Below are 14,703 nucleotides of genomic sequence, written 5' to 3' on the forward strand. Positions count from 1 at the left end.
TAAAGAATCTCCTTTTTTTCAGGATAATCTAAAGCTCTATAAATAAGGTGTAGTTCTAGGCTGCTGTTTAAGCCCTTCGCTGCCAGGCCTTTTACACCTCAGGTGCAAGGCCTTTTTTTGGCTATTTGGGGCAGATCGCGCTTAGGCGCTCATAGCTTTGTCCACATAAGCTACCCACGCCAAATGTGCATCCTTTTTTTCCAACATCCTAGGGATTCTAGAGGTACCCAAAGTTTGTGGGTTCTCCTGAAGGAGACCAAGAAATTAGCCAAAATATGGCATAAATTTCGTTTTCAAAAAAAGGAAAATTGGGCAGCAGAAGAAGGCTTGTGGTTTTTTCCCTAAAAATGGCATCAACAAAGAGTTTGCGGTGCTAAAATCACAATTTTCCCAGCATTCAGGAACAGGCAGACTTGAATCAGAAAACCCAAATTTTCAACACAATTTTGGCATTTTACTGGGACACACCCCATTTTTACGGAAAGGGGTGTGAAACCAATGGTGGATCCCAGAAAGCTAAATATTTCTGAAAAATGGGCAAAATTCTGGATTCAGCGAGGGGTCATTTGTGTAGATCCTACAAGGGTTTCCTACAGAAAATAACAGCTGAAATGAAAAAAATATTGAAATTGTGGTGAACAAAGCCATTTTCTCCACATTTTACTCTGTAACTTTATCCTGCAATGTCAGATTTTTTAAAGCAATATACCGTTATTTCTGCTGGACTCCTCTGGTTGCAGGGATATATAGGGCTTGTAGGTTCATCAAGAACCCTAGGTACCCATAGCCAATAAATGAGCTGCACCTTGCAATGGGTTTTCATTCTATACCAGGTATAAAGCAATTTATTTGCTGAAATGTAAAGAGTGAAAAATAGGTACCAAAAAAACCTTTATATTTCCAAAATGGGCACAAAATAAGGTGTTGAGAAGCAGTGGTTATTTGCACATCTCTGAATTCCGGGGTACCCATACTAGCATGAGAATTACAGGTAATTTCTCAAATAGGCGTCTTTTTTACACACTGTCTTACATTTGGAAGGAAAAAATGTCGAGAAAGACAAGGGGCAATAACACTTGTTTTTCTATTCTGTGTTCCTTCAAGTCTCCTGATAAAAATGGTACCTCACTTGCGTGGTAGGCCTAATGCTCACGACAGGAAACGCAACATGGACACATTACATTTTTATATTTTAAATCTGAGGTGTTTTTTTGCAAAGTGCTTAGCTGAAGATTTTGGCCTCTAGCTCAGCCGGCACCCAGGGAAACTTACCAAACCAGCAACTTTTTCAAAACTAGACACCTAGGGGAATCCAAGATGGGGTGACTTGTGGGGCTCTCACCAGGTTCTGTTACCCAGAATCCTTTGCAAACCTCAAAATTTGGCCATAAAAACACCTTTTCCTCACATTTCGGTGACAGAAAGTTGTGGAATCTGAGAGGAGCCACAAATTTCCTTCCACCCAGTGTTCCCCCAAGTCTACTGAATAAAATGGTACCTCACTTGTGTGGGTAGACCTAGTGCCCCCGACAGGAAATGCCCCAAAAAACAATGTGGACACATTGAATTTTCCCAAAGAAAACAGAGCTTTTTTTGCAGAGTGCCTAGCTGTGGATTTTGGCCTCTAGCTCAGACAGCATCTAGGGAAACCTACCAAACCTGCGCATTTTTTTAAACTAGTGCTCGCGACAGGAAATGCCATAAAACACTATCTGGTCACATCAAAATTATCAAATACAAAACTACTTGTTTTGCCTGGGGCACCTGCATTTTTCGTCCTGGGCTCAGCAGCCATCTAGGGAAACCTACCAAACCCAGACATTTCTGAAAACTAGACACCCAAGGGAGTCTAGGGAGGTGTGACTTGCGTGAATCACCCAATGTTTTCTTACCTAGAGTCCTCAGCAAACCTCAAATTTAGCTAAAAAATCTAACTTTTCCCACATTTCTGTGTGGGATCACGGCACCGGGACCAATTTCCTACTACCCAACGTTCCCCTTAGTCTCCCGGTAAACATGATACCTCACTTGTGTAGGTGGGCCAATTGCCTGTGACAGGGAAGAGCTAAAAACATGTTGAAATTGAGAGTTACCAAGCTCTTATGGCCCAAATGTAAAACCAAAACCCAAAATAATCAAATTTTCTCTTGCTTGCTGTGGGGTAAGATGTTTTAGTGTGCGGGGGAGAGCTGAAAGACTGTTACCCCCTTCAGTTGGGGTGGGGGCATAACCAGGCCCATACTGATTGGTAGCCACCACCCCACTATTGTTTTTTATTCCCTGGCATCTAGTAGACTTTCTCCCCCCGAAGGGTGTGGACCTGGGGTAATTGCCCAGTCTGCCCATAGGTGGGCAGAACAACTTTGGCCCCATTTATTTAGGGTGGGGGTATAGCCATACCCCCACCCTCTTATTTTGAAAAAACTCTCTTCCCTGATCTCTGGTGGGCTTTCTGCCCCCTTGGGGGCAGATGGGCCTTCAAAAAATAGGCCGACCTGCCCAATGGAGGGCTGAAATGGCCTAAATACAATTTGCTCCCCATACATAAAAACATAAAGTAAATAAAATATATATATCCCTGGTGTCTAGAGGGTTCTGCCCTAATTATATTAGGCTGATCTGCCTCCAGGGGTGCAGAAAAGGCCTAAAAATATTTTGCCCCCCTGAGGTGCGGTCCTTGCCCAAGGAGCCATTCCCCCTATGCGTAAGTATAAAAAAAAGTCCCTGGTGTCTAGTGGTTAAAAATAATTCTCTCCGAAGGCGAGTGACCCTTGCCTAATGGGTCGCTCCCCACATATGAAAAAAATTAAAATATATTAGGGCGATCTGCCCCCGGGGGGCACAAAAGGCCTAAAAATACTTCCCCCTCCCCAGGGAGCGGCCCTTGCCCAAGGGGCCGCTCCCCTTGTGCGTTAGTATAAAAAAATTAAAATTCCCTGGTTACTAGTGGTTTCTGCCCCCCTAGGGGCAGATCTGCCTAATTATATAGGCTGATCTGCCCCCTGGCGCAGGCATAATGTGGCACAAGGGGTTGCGAAGTGACGCAATGCATTCATTGCACCACTTGGGTAATATGACATGGCAGAAAAGTCACTTTAGTGCCGCCTTAGCATAAAAGAAATGATGCTACAGAGGTGCTAAGGTGGCGCTAGGGTCTCTTAAATATGCCCCTTAGTTTCCTCCATGACGACCACCAAAAACTTGCCGACAGGGTTACAGACAATGAGAAAACTCTTTCGACTATGCAACCCCAGGTCGTGGACTATGTTACAATGATTTGAGATTTACAGGCCAGAGTACAACAACTAGAGGGCCGGGTGGAGGATGAGGAGGGGTGCTCTTGGAGAAGTGATATTCAGATTCTGGGTCTTCCAGAGGGTAATCGAGGGCCAAGATCCAGTTAAATATTTGGAGGACTGGTTCAAGTCATTCACCTCAACAACAGCTCTCATGCCTTTTTACTCCCTGGAGAGGGCACACAGGGTCCCGGCTCAGTGATATCCACCAGGTGCACTGCCTCAACCTATGCTGGCCAAATTATTACACTGCAGGGATTGTGACTCTATACATCAAGTGGCCAGACGGGTGGGTCCACTCCACCTTGAGGACAAAACTGTAATGTTATTTCCTGACTATACCAGTGCAATAAACAAAAACGCACCTCATTTCTAGAAGTCAAGCATTGCTTCCACCAATAGGGACTCCAATACTCACTCTTGTTTCTAGTGCAGATAAGGATAATCTCTAATAACACCACTGTTTTCTTCATGGGCCTAAGGGATGCCTGGGATTGGATCAGCACTTTGATGGTGGTGCCTCATGGCTCCTGGACTGACCCCCTCGGCCACAGCTCCCTAGGCAGAATTGGCTTGGTGGCACCCAGGGGTCCTCTTCTTCCCACCCAGTTACATCTGCCTCACCGGATTCAGAGCAGATCATTGCTGACAGAAAGAAAGACCTGCAAGAAGCAGTCAACCTAGGTTCTGTGGGGGCGACCTGTGATGATGACACAGGACCTCCTATTTTCACATCAGAAGAGGGCTCCCTCACCTCAGACAATTCCCAGCGGGACTAACATTGGCCCCCAATGGTGACCTCACAGGCGGTAGACAATTTGGTCTGATGCCTCAAACACTTCAGCTTTGTGTTGTTGCACTTTAATACATGTTTGTATTACCTGTTATAGCATGGATTTTTTCTCTTGGGTTATCTCTCTTCCTTTAGTGCATTGTCCCACGATAAGCTAACAGATGACAGCCCTTGCTGAGCTCCTTCTTGTAACATACAAATCGCCCCGATTTAAGAGCAGCACACCTTTCCTAGATACAGCGCAATTGCCTGCAGTCCTCTGATCTCTGCCTTCCTACACTACTTGCACTAAGGGCTCACTGAGTGAATACTACAGCCACAGTCCAAACCAATCCTCTGTTACCTATGAAGAACTCAGTATTTTTGCCCAGTTTGGGCTTACTATAGTCAGTGGTAAGCTCTATCACTTGTTCACTCTTAGTTCCACTTCCTGTTCCATGTTCTCCCCACTTACCTCTCTGATATTCTCTTGGCAGCAGTGGGCAAGGTATTCGGGGCATAACACAACATAGCTGTATTTCAGGGACAATTAAATTTCTTTCCCTTTTTCCCATTCCCTACCCCAAATCTGTTGACACATCATTTCCATGGCAGCCACTGACATCAGATTTCTCACCTGAAACATCCATGGAATGCCTATTACTAGGAAGGGTTAGGATGTCTATGCATATGACAAACACCAGCAATCACAGGTGGTTCTCCTCCAAGAATCCCATGCCACAGCAGACAAACTGGTCAGATTGCTCAAGCATTGGTGAGGAATCATTCAGGCCACTACATACTCAGCTTACGTGTGGCAAATTGATATCGGTCAGACTTGGGGTTCTTTTCAAAAGCTAGGGTTACGATTGATAAGGAGGGTTTATATGTCCTATTGGAAGGTCGGCTGGATGGTTGCCCAGTACTTATTGGTAGCATCTATGTACCCAACCTAGAACAATTAACTTTCTGGGAGTTGCTCCCTGCAAAATTGTCCTGTGTCACACATATCCCATGGGTCCCTGGTGTCGAGTACAATTGCATGCTGGACACCACCCTGGACAGGTCACACCCTTCATTACCACACTCCCCCGTCACGCAGGCCACTAAACTCTGCACATGGGTGCACCATTGGTCCTTAGTAGATGTGTGAAGAACATTGGACCCAAATGCCAGACACTATTCTTTCTATTCTGTCCTGCACAATCTTTAAGTTCACCTTGTTTCCTCTGCTCCCGATCACTCATTTCATTAGTGCAACACTCTGACTATTTGGGCCACTTGATCTCAGATCATGACGCTCATAGTATGGATCTGCAGTTGCTGCCCCTGCATCACTTAATACCACTTTAGCGGCTCTGCTGTGACTCCTTGGGGGACCCAAACTTTTACACATCTCAAGAGACCAACATACAACAATATTTTTTCCTGAGAACAGCAATACAGCATCCACTAAATCAGTAGAGTGTGAGGCATTCATTGTTGTCATCAGGGGTGCCTGCATGTAGGAAATTGTGGTGGGTGTTGCACACTGAAAAGAGAGATAACAGCTACTGAGACCCAAATTGCTGACCTAGGGAGAGAGGGCCAGGAACACCACGGTAGTTCCCATCTATATAGCAGTGAAAACTAACTACACTGCCCTGCTTGAGCACCTCTCACACTTTAATTTTAAATCACAACCAGCCAGGGTTATAGAGAAGGGGATAAGCCTGGATGTTTACTTACATGGCTAGTCAAGCAGGACATGGCCATTGCTCCTATCATGAAGATCTGTTCTCATACAGGAACTTTGCTATATATCCACAATGAGATTCTACAATAATTCTATTCCCACTATTTTGCAGTTTATCAATCATCCCCAGAAGTTACTCTGGCCATCTCATCAAATTTCCTGATGGAGTTCCAGCTCCCACTTATACCCCTATCAACTAAGGAGGCCTTTACACCCGATCACAGTACAGGAGGTAACACATGCCATCAGAGATTTGGCCCATAACAAGACCCCAGGACTTGATGGCCTCCGTACAGTTTTTGCCGCACTAGTGCCTAAACTAGCTGCAATGTACCAGGCCATCCTGGAGAGCGTTGAACTGCCTAGCCCCCTACGAGAGTCTCTGTTGGTATCGCTTCCTACACCAGACAGAGATCCCACATGACTAGACTCTTATTGACCCATTGCCATCCTGAGTGTGGATTATAAAATACTGGGAAAAATCCTCACAACCAGGTAATCCCAGGTTGTCACATTTGTTGTACATATAGACCAAAAAGGCTTCATCCTAGGGCACAGCACATCACAAAGCATCCTGAACCTCTTCCCCATCCAGTATAGAGCTACTTGTTTATTTCCAAGAGCTGTCTTATATTGGTCCTTAGTAGATGTGTGAAGAACATTGGACCCACATGCCAGACACTATTCCTTCTATTCTGTCCTGCACAATCTTTAAGTTCACCTTGTTTCCTCTGCTCCCGATCACTCATTTCATTAGTGCAACACTCTGACTATTTGGGCCACTTGATCTCAGATCATGACACTCATAGTATGGATCTGCAGTTGCTGCCCCTGCATCACTTAATACCACTTTAGCGGCTCTGCTGTGACTCCTTGGAAGACCCCAACTTTTACACATCCCAGGAGACCAACATACAACAATATTTTTTCCTGAGAACAGCAATACAGTATCCACTAGATCAGTAGAGTGTGAGGCATTCATTGTTGTCATCAGGGGTGCCTGCATGTAGGAAATTGTGGTGGGTGTTGCACACTGAAAAGAGAGATAACAGCTACTGAGACCCAAATTGCTGACCTAGGGAGAGAGGGCCAGGAACACCACAGTAGTTCCCATCTATATAGCAGTGAAAACTAACTACACTGCCCTGCTTGAGCACCTCTCACACTTTAATTTTAAATCACAACCAGCCAGGGTTATAGAGAAGGGGATAAACCTGGATGATTACTTACATGGCTAGTCAAGCAGGACATGGCCATTGCTCCTATCATGAAGATCTGTTCTCATACAGGAACTTTGCTATATATCCACAATGAGATTCTACAATAATTCTATTCCCACTATTTTGCAGTTTATCAATCATCCCCAGAAGTTACTCTGGCCATCTCATCAGATTTCCTGATGGAGTTCCAGCTCCCACTTATACCCCTATCAACTAAAGAGGCCTTGACACCCGATCACAGTACAGGAGGTAACACATGCCATCAGAGATATGGCCCATAACAAGACCCCAGGCCTTGATGGCCTCCGTACAGTTTTTGCCGCACTAGTGCCTAAACTAGCTGCAATGTACCAGGCCATCCTGGAGAGCGTTGAACTGCCTAGCCCCCTACGAGAGTCTCTGTTGGTATCGCTTCCTACACCAGACAGAGATCCCACATGACTAGACTCTTATTGACCCATTGCCATCCTGAGTGTGGATTATAAAATACTGGGAAAAATCCTCACAACCAGGTAATCCCAGGTTGTCACATTTTTTGTACATATAGACCAAAAAGGCTTCATCCTAGGGCACAGCACATCACAAAGCATCCTGAACCTCTTCCCCATCCAGTTTAGAGATGCTTGTTTATTTCCAAGAGCTGTCTTATATTGGACCTGGAGAAAGCATTTGATACACTCTCCTCAGACTATCTTTTGAAGGATCACACACATGCTGTCTCCATATATGGAGATGTTCTGCTCCTTTATCTTCAGGACGTGAAGAGGAGCCTTACCCCCATTCATAGTACTTTGACCAGCTTTGCAGCTGCTTCCGGTCTGTGACTGGTCCAAGTCTGCCAGTTACCCCATTAGTCCTGAATGGGAACCGCCGGCCATCTATCTGGGTACAACACAACTCACCTGGTGCTCGGAGGCAATATTCTATCTAGGGATTCGATTATCATTCACCCACAGAGCTTCATGAGGGGAACCTGCATAGGGCCCTTACAGGCATTCGCTCACAAATTATGTTCTAGCAATCTCTTCTACTTGCACCTACTGCCAAGATCACACTAGCCAAAATCATTGTATTTCCCAGATTACTCTATTTCTTTGCCAACCTCCAGGTAGTACCTCCGTGTTCCTTCTTTACAGAGCTGGGTGCCCTCCTATCCACACTCATATGGGGCCCTATGGAAGTTTCAGCTGCCACTGGGCCAGGGCAGTCTAGGCGCTCCCTTCTATGCTGCATACCTCTTGGCAGCACAGCTACAGAGGCTCTGATGCTAGATGGTGGGGTGTTACATGTAAGAGACCTGTGGTGATAAAGGTGTCCTCAAACTAGAAACCCTCCATAGCTTTTTCCTCCCCGGAGTTCTGCCTCCTCCCACCTTACCACTCCAGAGAACAGCAGCGTGCACATGCATGCAGAGAATCAATCGCCTTTCCCACAGTAAACTATCCTATGGACCCAACGTCCCCCTGGTGGGCCTACCCCTCTTTCCAGATTTCTATTCCTCCCTGGAAGTGATACCCTGGAATTCTCACTCCATACTTACGACTGGCAACCTCTATTCTGATGACCAATTCCTCACGTTCAAACAACTTATCTCCCCACAAGTCAGTTCTTAATGTAGAGGCAGCTCTGCAATACCTGTAGTATCTGGTGGGGCTCTCTAGACCCAGAGCATCCTCCCCATCCAATTGTACAAACTATATAGGTTATGGGCGCAGGCTGTCACCTAATTACCTGGCTATATAAAGCCATCTGCATCCTTTGGGATGTTTCCTTTAATACACTATGACATACAAGGGAGCAGGACTTCGGGAGGGCCATAAACAATAAGGAATGGGAGCAGGCACTGTTATACCCCCAGCAGGTTTCACATAAGTCATGTTTTAATAACATCCAGTTCAATGTACTATATACAGTGTATCTTACCCATGCTCGGCTGAACCAATATTATCCAGATACACACATAACTTGCCCATGTTTCCCACCCTGAGTCTGGATCTCAAATATGTCCTCTGGTCATGCCATGCCCTACAAAGGAATTGGGATTTCATTCATGCAACGCTACTTGAGGTAATAGAACTCACAGACCTGCAGACTTGGGAGGCATGTGCCCATGGTAACTTTAGGGGCAAGAAACACCATAAAGTGCATATTTGTTTTGCAGCATTGGCCCTGCTCCTAGCTAAGTGCCCAATTATTGTGCACTAGTGCTCCCCTACTTCGCCACCGGTGGAGGTCTGACATGGTGCCCTCCACACATGGAGCACGGCTGAGAATCAGGCACTCCGTAGTGAGGAAACTCGAGGCCTCAGCAAACACAGTATCTCCCCCAGTGGGCTGCCTTACTAAGTGACTTCCAACAAATGGTACACGATGATCACTTACCCCTTTGAAGCTCCTCATTTGGGTTCAATCACACTTGAGACCCCATGATGGGCAAATTCATTAAGGCCTTCTTTATGACTTCTGCGGTCTATAACGTAGACCGCTGAAGTCCCGTCTGCCACAAGACCGCCATAAAATGACTGTTGGCGGCTCTCCATCATCGACAACACTGCCACACCTATTACGAGTTGGTTATAGGCATGGCTGTGTTGTGGCGGCGTTGTGGTGTCAAGGCGCTGGTGACAGAGCAGGCCCCAAGGATCCCGTCCCCTCCCGGATGACCACTGAGAAAAGGTAAGTACCCGTCCGATAGGGGAGGGAGGGTGATGAGTGGTGTGTCCGTGCATGGAAGTGTGTTTGTGTGATTGGAGGTGGGTGGTGTTTGTGTGCGTGTATGTGTGTGATTGTGAGTGTCTGAGTGCGTGAATGGGTGCAGGGTGGTGGAGGGCTGTGCGAGTATATGTGTGTGTGTGTATGAGTGCGTGAATGCGTGATTGCGTGTGTGTATGGTGCGTGCATTCTTGGATAGGGTGGGGTGGAGGGGTCTCTACGGGCTTAGGGGGGATCGTAGCTGGGTGGGGGGCTGGGAGGAGTCGCATACTGGTGAAAGGAGGCTCCAAATACCGTTGGCGGTCTATGGTGGACCGCCAGGGTGAAGGTGCATCACCTTCACTCCGGCAGTCCGACCGCCCTGGCAGTGCAGGCAGTGAACTGGCTGCTTTGCAGCCTGTTCACCACCGTGTTCATAATCTGGCGGTCCCGCACCACCACACCGTCGGCGCGTGGCGGAGCTGGACCGCCAATGTCATAATGAGGGCCTAAGTGTCTCCGACATGCTTAGTTACACCCTTATATAGACGTACCCCTCCCCTCATCTGGATTACTTCCTGATCGTAAGTCCCTCAAGATATCTTGGCTGTGCGCTTCACCCCACTCTATGAGAATATCCAACCCAATGGCACTCCTACGAACACAGACAAGTTGCACTACCACCCAAGTATGCCCATTGCTTCTCCCTTCCCCAGAAGTATCCCCTCCCGTAATCTGAGACCCATATATATTTTGTACAACACCTCTCATTACACACAAGGTGCATGGTACTCTTGCACAGTATAATTGTACTGTTGTGCATTTAAATCATTTCAGCCACTGTGTGCGGTTAATTGGGCCTTCAGGAGAGTTGTGAGCTGGCCCTCATACAACTTACCTGTACAATGCACACTGTATCGCTTGCCCCTCTCCTGTTTCCCCCCGTTGTTGTACTTTTCAGAAAACCTAATAAAAATATGTTGCAAAAAAGTAGTCCTCTGCTCGTCCAGCGAGCTCACAAAGAGAAAAACACACATACAGCTTTCTGACCTCCTGGGGAGATGTGTGCATGACTCCCTGGCTCAAGGACAAAGGCAGTGTCGCAGCAGCGAGGTGTCATCTCCTCTGCCAGGATGGCCACTTAGGGGATTATCCCAGAGGCTTGCTTCAATGGGGAAGCTGCCTTTGATAGGCTACCTGGCCCAACTCCCCTGAGTAGGATGACTTTTGCCCTTGCAGACAGTAGGGAGACAGGGCAGGAGGTGGGAAAGACTCCCCAAAACCGGCTCTACCATGGGCGTGTGGTTCCCAGCTAGCCACACCTCAAGGGTGGGCTACCTTGCTCCTCACAACTGAGGAAGAGTTGTGCCATTTTTGAAGGGGAAAGAATGTGTCATTCTGGGATAGCCAGAAGCCACACATCACAGGACCTTTGTCACTAGGTATGAGGAGACTCAGGAGTCCATTGGCTAGTGATCGTGTGGTCCCCTCAGGGCACATTCATTGGAGAAATATGGCACCCCTGGCACGTGGACCCTCAGTATTCACTGGATCTGGTAAGAGGATGAGAAGAAAATTACTCTGTACCCATTGGAAGTGCACAAAAAGAGGTTGTGAAGCTGGAGCTTTGTGCTAGCAGAGTTTGGACAATGTTATGCATACCTAGCTCAGGGAAAACACTGATCCCTTGCCCCAGACAAAAGCAGACACCTCAAGGGTCAGTTGGCCGGCCCCCCAGAGGAGCCCTGGGGACATCAATGCTGCAGGAGCCCAAGTCGCATCCCTGGTAGCCACTGTGGTATTCTTGTCACTACCGAACGCCAGACATTCCCAAAACAATTCAGAGTTAGCCAGAAGGTGCACCTGTGCCTGCTGGACTCATGAGTGTTTGTTGTGACCGGATTCATCACCCAACGGGACACCAGCCCCCATCAAAGATTTGCACTGTTATCGCTGTGTTGCAAAAGTGCAAGGTCTGCATCGACAGCCCTTGGAACCCTGCAAAGAGGACTCTGTGGGACCCTGAAGAGGACTTTATGGGACCCCAAACTCCATGGCCAGAATCATTGCGCTCACCTGTGGACAGAGGACTCGGAATGCACCCCATGAACCGCACTGCTTCCAGATCATTCTTGAGCATCTTTGAGCGTAAATCCCTCAGCATCAGGGCCATCTCCTTTGGCGGTCATCCTGTAAAGTTTGGATTTTGCTCTAAAAAAGGCTCAGGTGTTCACATAACTTTCTAAAGTACCCTTTCTGGTCCCATGGACCACTGTCCTGCCAGACGTGGTGGACAAACTCAGGCCAGAGTTGCCGAACTAATTTTTCAAACTTTTCAAAAGTGTTGAAAGATTTTGTTGACAAATGCTTTTTTGCTGTTGATGTTAAAGTTATTTATTCCTTTAAAAATGTATATCGCTGAACCCTCCGGTGGATTTTGATTATCAAAGTCTCTAAAGCTACATACAAATCAAATCTATTTTTCTAACCTGGTGTTTTGTTTCTTTCGGGTTGTGTGACTGTCTTTTTTCTTTGTTTAGTGTTGTTAAAAGCTTTACACATTGTTCCTTTGCTACGCCTTACAGCTCACAGTTACAGCTACCCATGGTTGAGCTTAAGATTGAGTAAACGTACCTGACTGGACCCAATGTGGTATTTATGAGTGGACTGCACACTAGGGCTCCCCAACTTTACCATATGCTACACTGTAAATCCTCACAATTCATTAATAGTTTTCCTGTTTTCCTTCACCCATTTCCCCTTTTTAGTCTACTAGTAGGTAGATCCCCATGCTCAGTGACCCATATTCTCTCTGATATCCTTAACTTTCTAATCCTCTTAAATTCAGGGTATTCCTCATTATTGAGTTTTGAATTTGAGGTTAGACTCAGGTACTGTTCCAGACACAACCTGCTTTGCTGGTTTATGTTTTGCTCTTGTCCTCTCTCAGCTTGTAAATATCCCTACTCCAGTGGTGGGTTCCACACTTAACCTGATCCCAGCACCCACAAACCCCCACCAACTAGGCCACCTTCCTCCACTCCTGCCCTCTGACCTGGTTGTGTCATTTTGCAATGTTTTTATTTGCATTCTTCTTCCTTGTCGTTGTCCCAATACCATTCCAGTCCATTGTCTAGTTAAGCAGCCTTGGTCCACACTTAATCACTCTGATTTTGAATTTACATTGCAGAAATCTTCTCCATCTCCTGATTCTTCCATTGGTGTTCCAGGTAATCCATTTAATTTTGGGCGTATTCAAAATCTTGATTAATCTATTGCCTACACAGCTGTTAGCTTTCACTGCTGTCTTTCATCAGCGCCACTGTAAACCTGACAACTTAGATCATTCAAGCTTCGGTCTAGAAGGGCTGAAAGAGCCTGGCATAAAGACTAGTCTCAGACAAGACATGTTGCATATCGTGCTACCTTAAGGTTCTATCACCACCTAATTAAATTGGCCAGGTCTACCTATTTTGCTAATCATATCTTCTTAGCACTCAGTAATTCTAGGGTCATTTTTAAAACAGTTAATTGACTCATAAATCCTGCTGTTGTAAAAGTATGGTTGTTCCTTCACAATCTCTTTGGAATATTTTGTCTCAATTCTTCTATGACAAAGTTAACAATTCTGCCAGGATACCTCTTCAGACTGCCACACTATCACTCAGCCTCCTCCCTCTTCTTTCACCACCCAAACTAGTTTGGTTGCCGTCTACTTCCACTCCTCTCTTCCTTGACTTCTTTCTGGCATCAAATCAGGGTCTCCCAATGATCTTTGTCCTTCCTATATCAGCCACTTATTTCATACTGCAATTTGCCTTGTTCTACAGCAGCCATGTAATGTGTCACTCTCTGGCTATACAGTGCCTTCACAAGGCTATTCAAAAAGCTAAAATAGTCTTGTGAATAATATACATGTGTAATTTACCCTTAGGGCCTCATTACGAGTTTGGTGGTCCATGGACCGCCATGGCAGCAGTGGCGGTCTGACCGCCGTTAAGATGGTGGGCAGACCGCCGTATTACAAGTCATGTTGGCCTATGGAGCTATGACCGAAGAGCTTCCTGAGTTGGCGCTGTGCACATTAAGAGGTTTCACAATGTAACCATGGCGTTCCAACAACCACATATCAGCAGGCAAAAACCGACTGTATAGAGAGAGACTCTCACCTGCAGGCAGGGAAATGGCCCTACATGATTTTCAGGGACAACCAATACTAGACCCAAATGTCATGCCCATCTGCACAATGTGGAAGTGCAAGTCAACAAAGCACATACAACTCCAACTACATGGGACATACCTCTACATGAACTAGCTGCAAGGGACACACAGCTAAACTGACGCATGCGCAGTCAATTGCAAACAGAAGTAGCACTACTAAACCCACTCCATGCCTGCACAAACAAAACTCAAGCTGACACACATCAGATGAATACATAAACCATATCAGGGGGACAGGTATAACAGCATAATTGCTCACATTGGACAGCACAAGATTAAATACTTACCATAACAAATAGTACACAATGCCATGACACCACCATTGCATTTACAACCACATATTCCTGCACTTAACGTATACCCTTCTCTTGGGGGACACTCACACTGCCCACAAAGTCAAGTCAGATACTGCAAACAACAGCAAATGGATCAGCAAACAGGCTGAAACACATACACTGTAGTCACACAACACAAGTCATTAAGGAACAACATTAATGTAGAAAATGAATTGCATGACAAATGTGTACTCAAAACAAAACAACTCTTTGGGTTTATTTCAAAATAATGGGAAATGTCCAAGGCCATTGGCCAGTCCATAATAAATTGTCCATGCACATTCATGTGCTCATACGTCTCCCAATACTGTCAGGGAACCTCCACAAGAAGGGGCATCAAGGGGGCAGGCAAGCATCTCAGAGATTATTGGGGGGTCAATTTTGAGAGAGGGGTTTGGGCATGGGCTTGGGAGGGGTGGGACTCTTCTTGGGA

Source organism: Pleurodeles waltl, chromosome 2_2 (assembly GCF_031143425.1).
Source record: "Pleurodeles waltl isolate 20211129_DDA chromosome 2_2, aPleWal1.hap1.20221129, whole genome shotgun sequence".
Classification (NCBI taxonomy): domain Eukaryota; kingdom Metazoa; phylum Chordata; class Amphibia; order Caudata; family Salamandridae; genus Pleurodeles; species Pleurodeles waltl.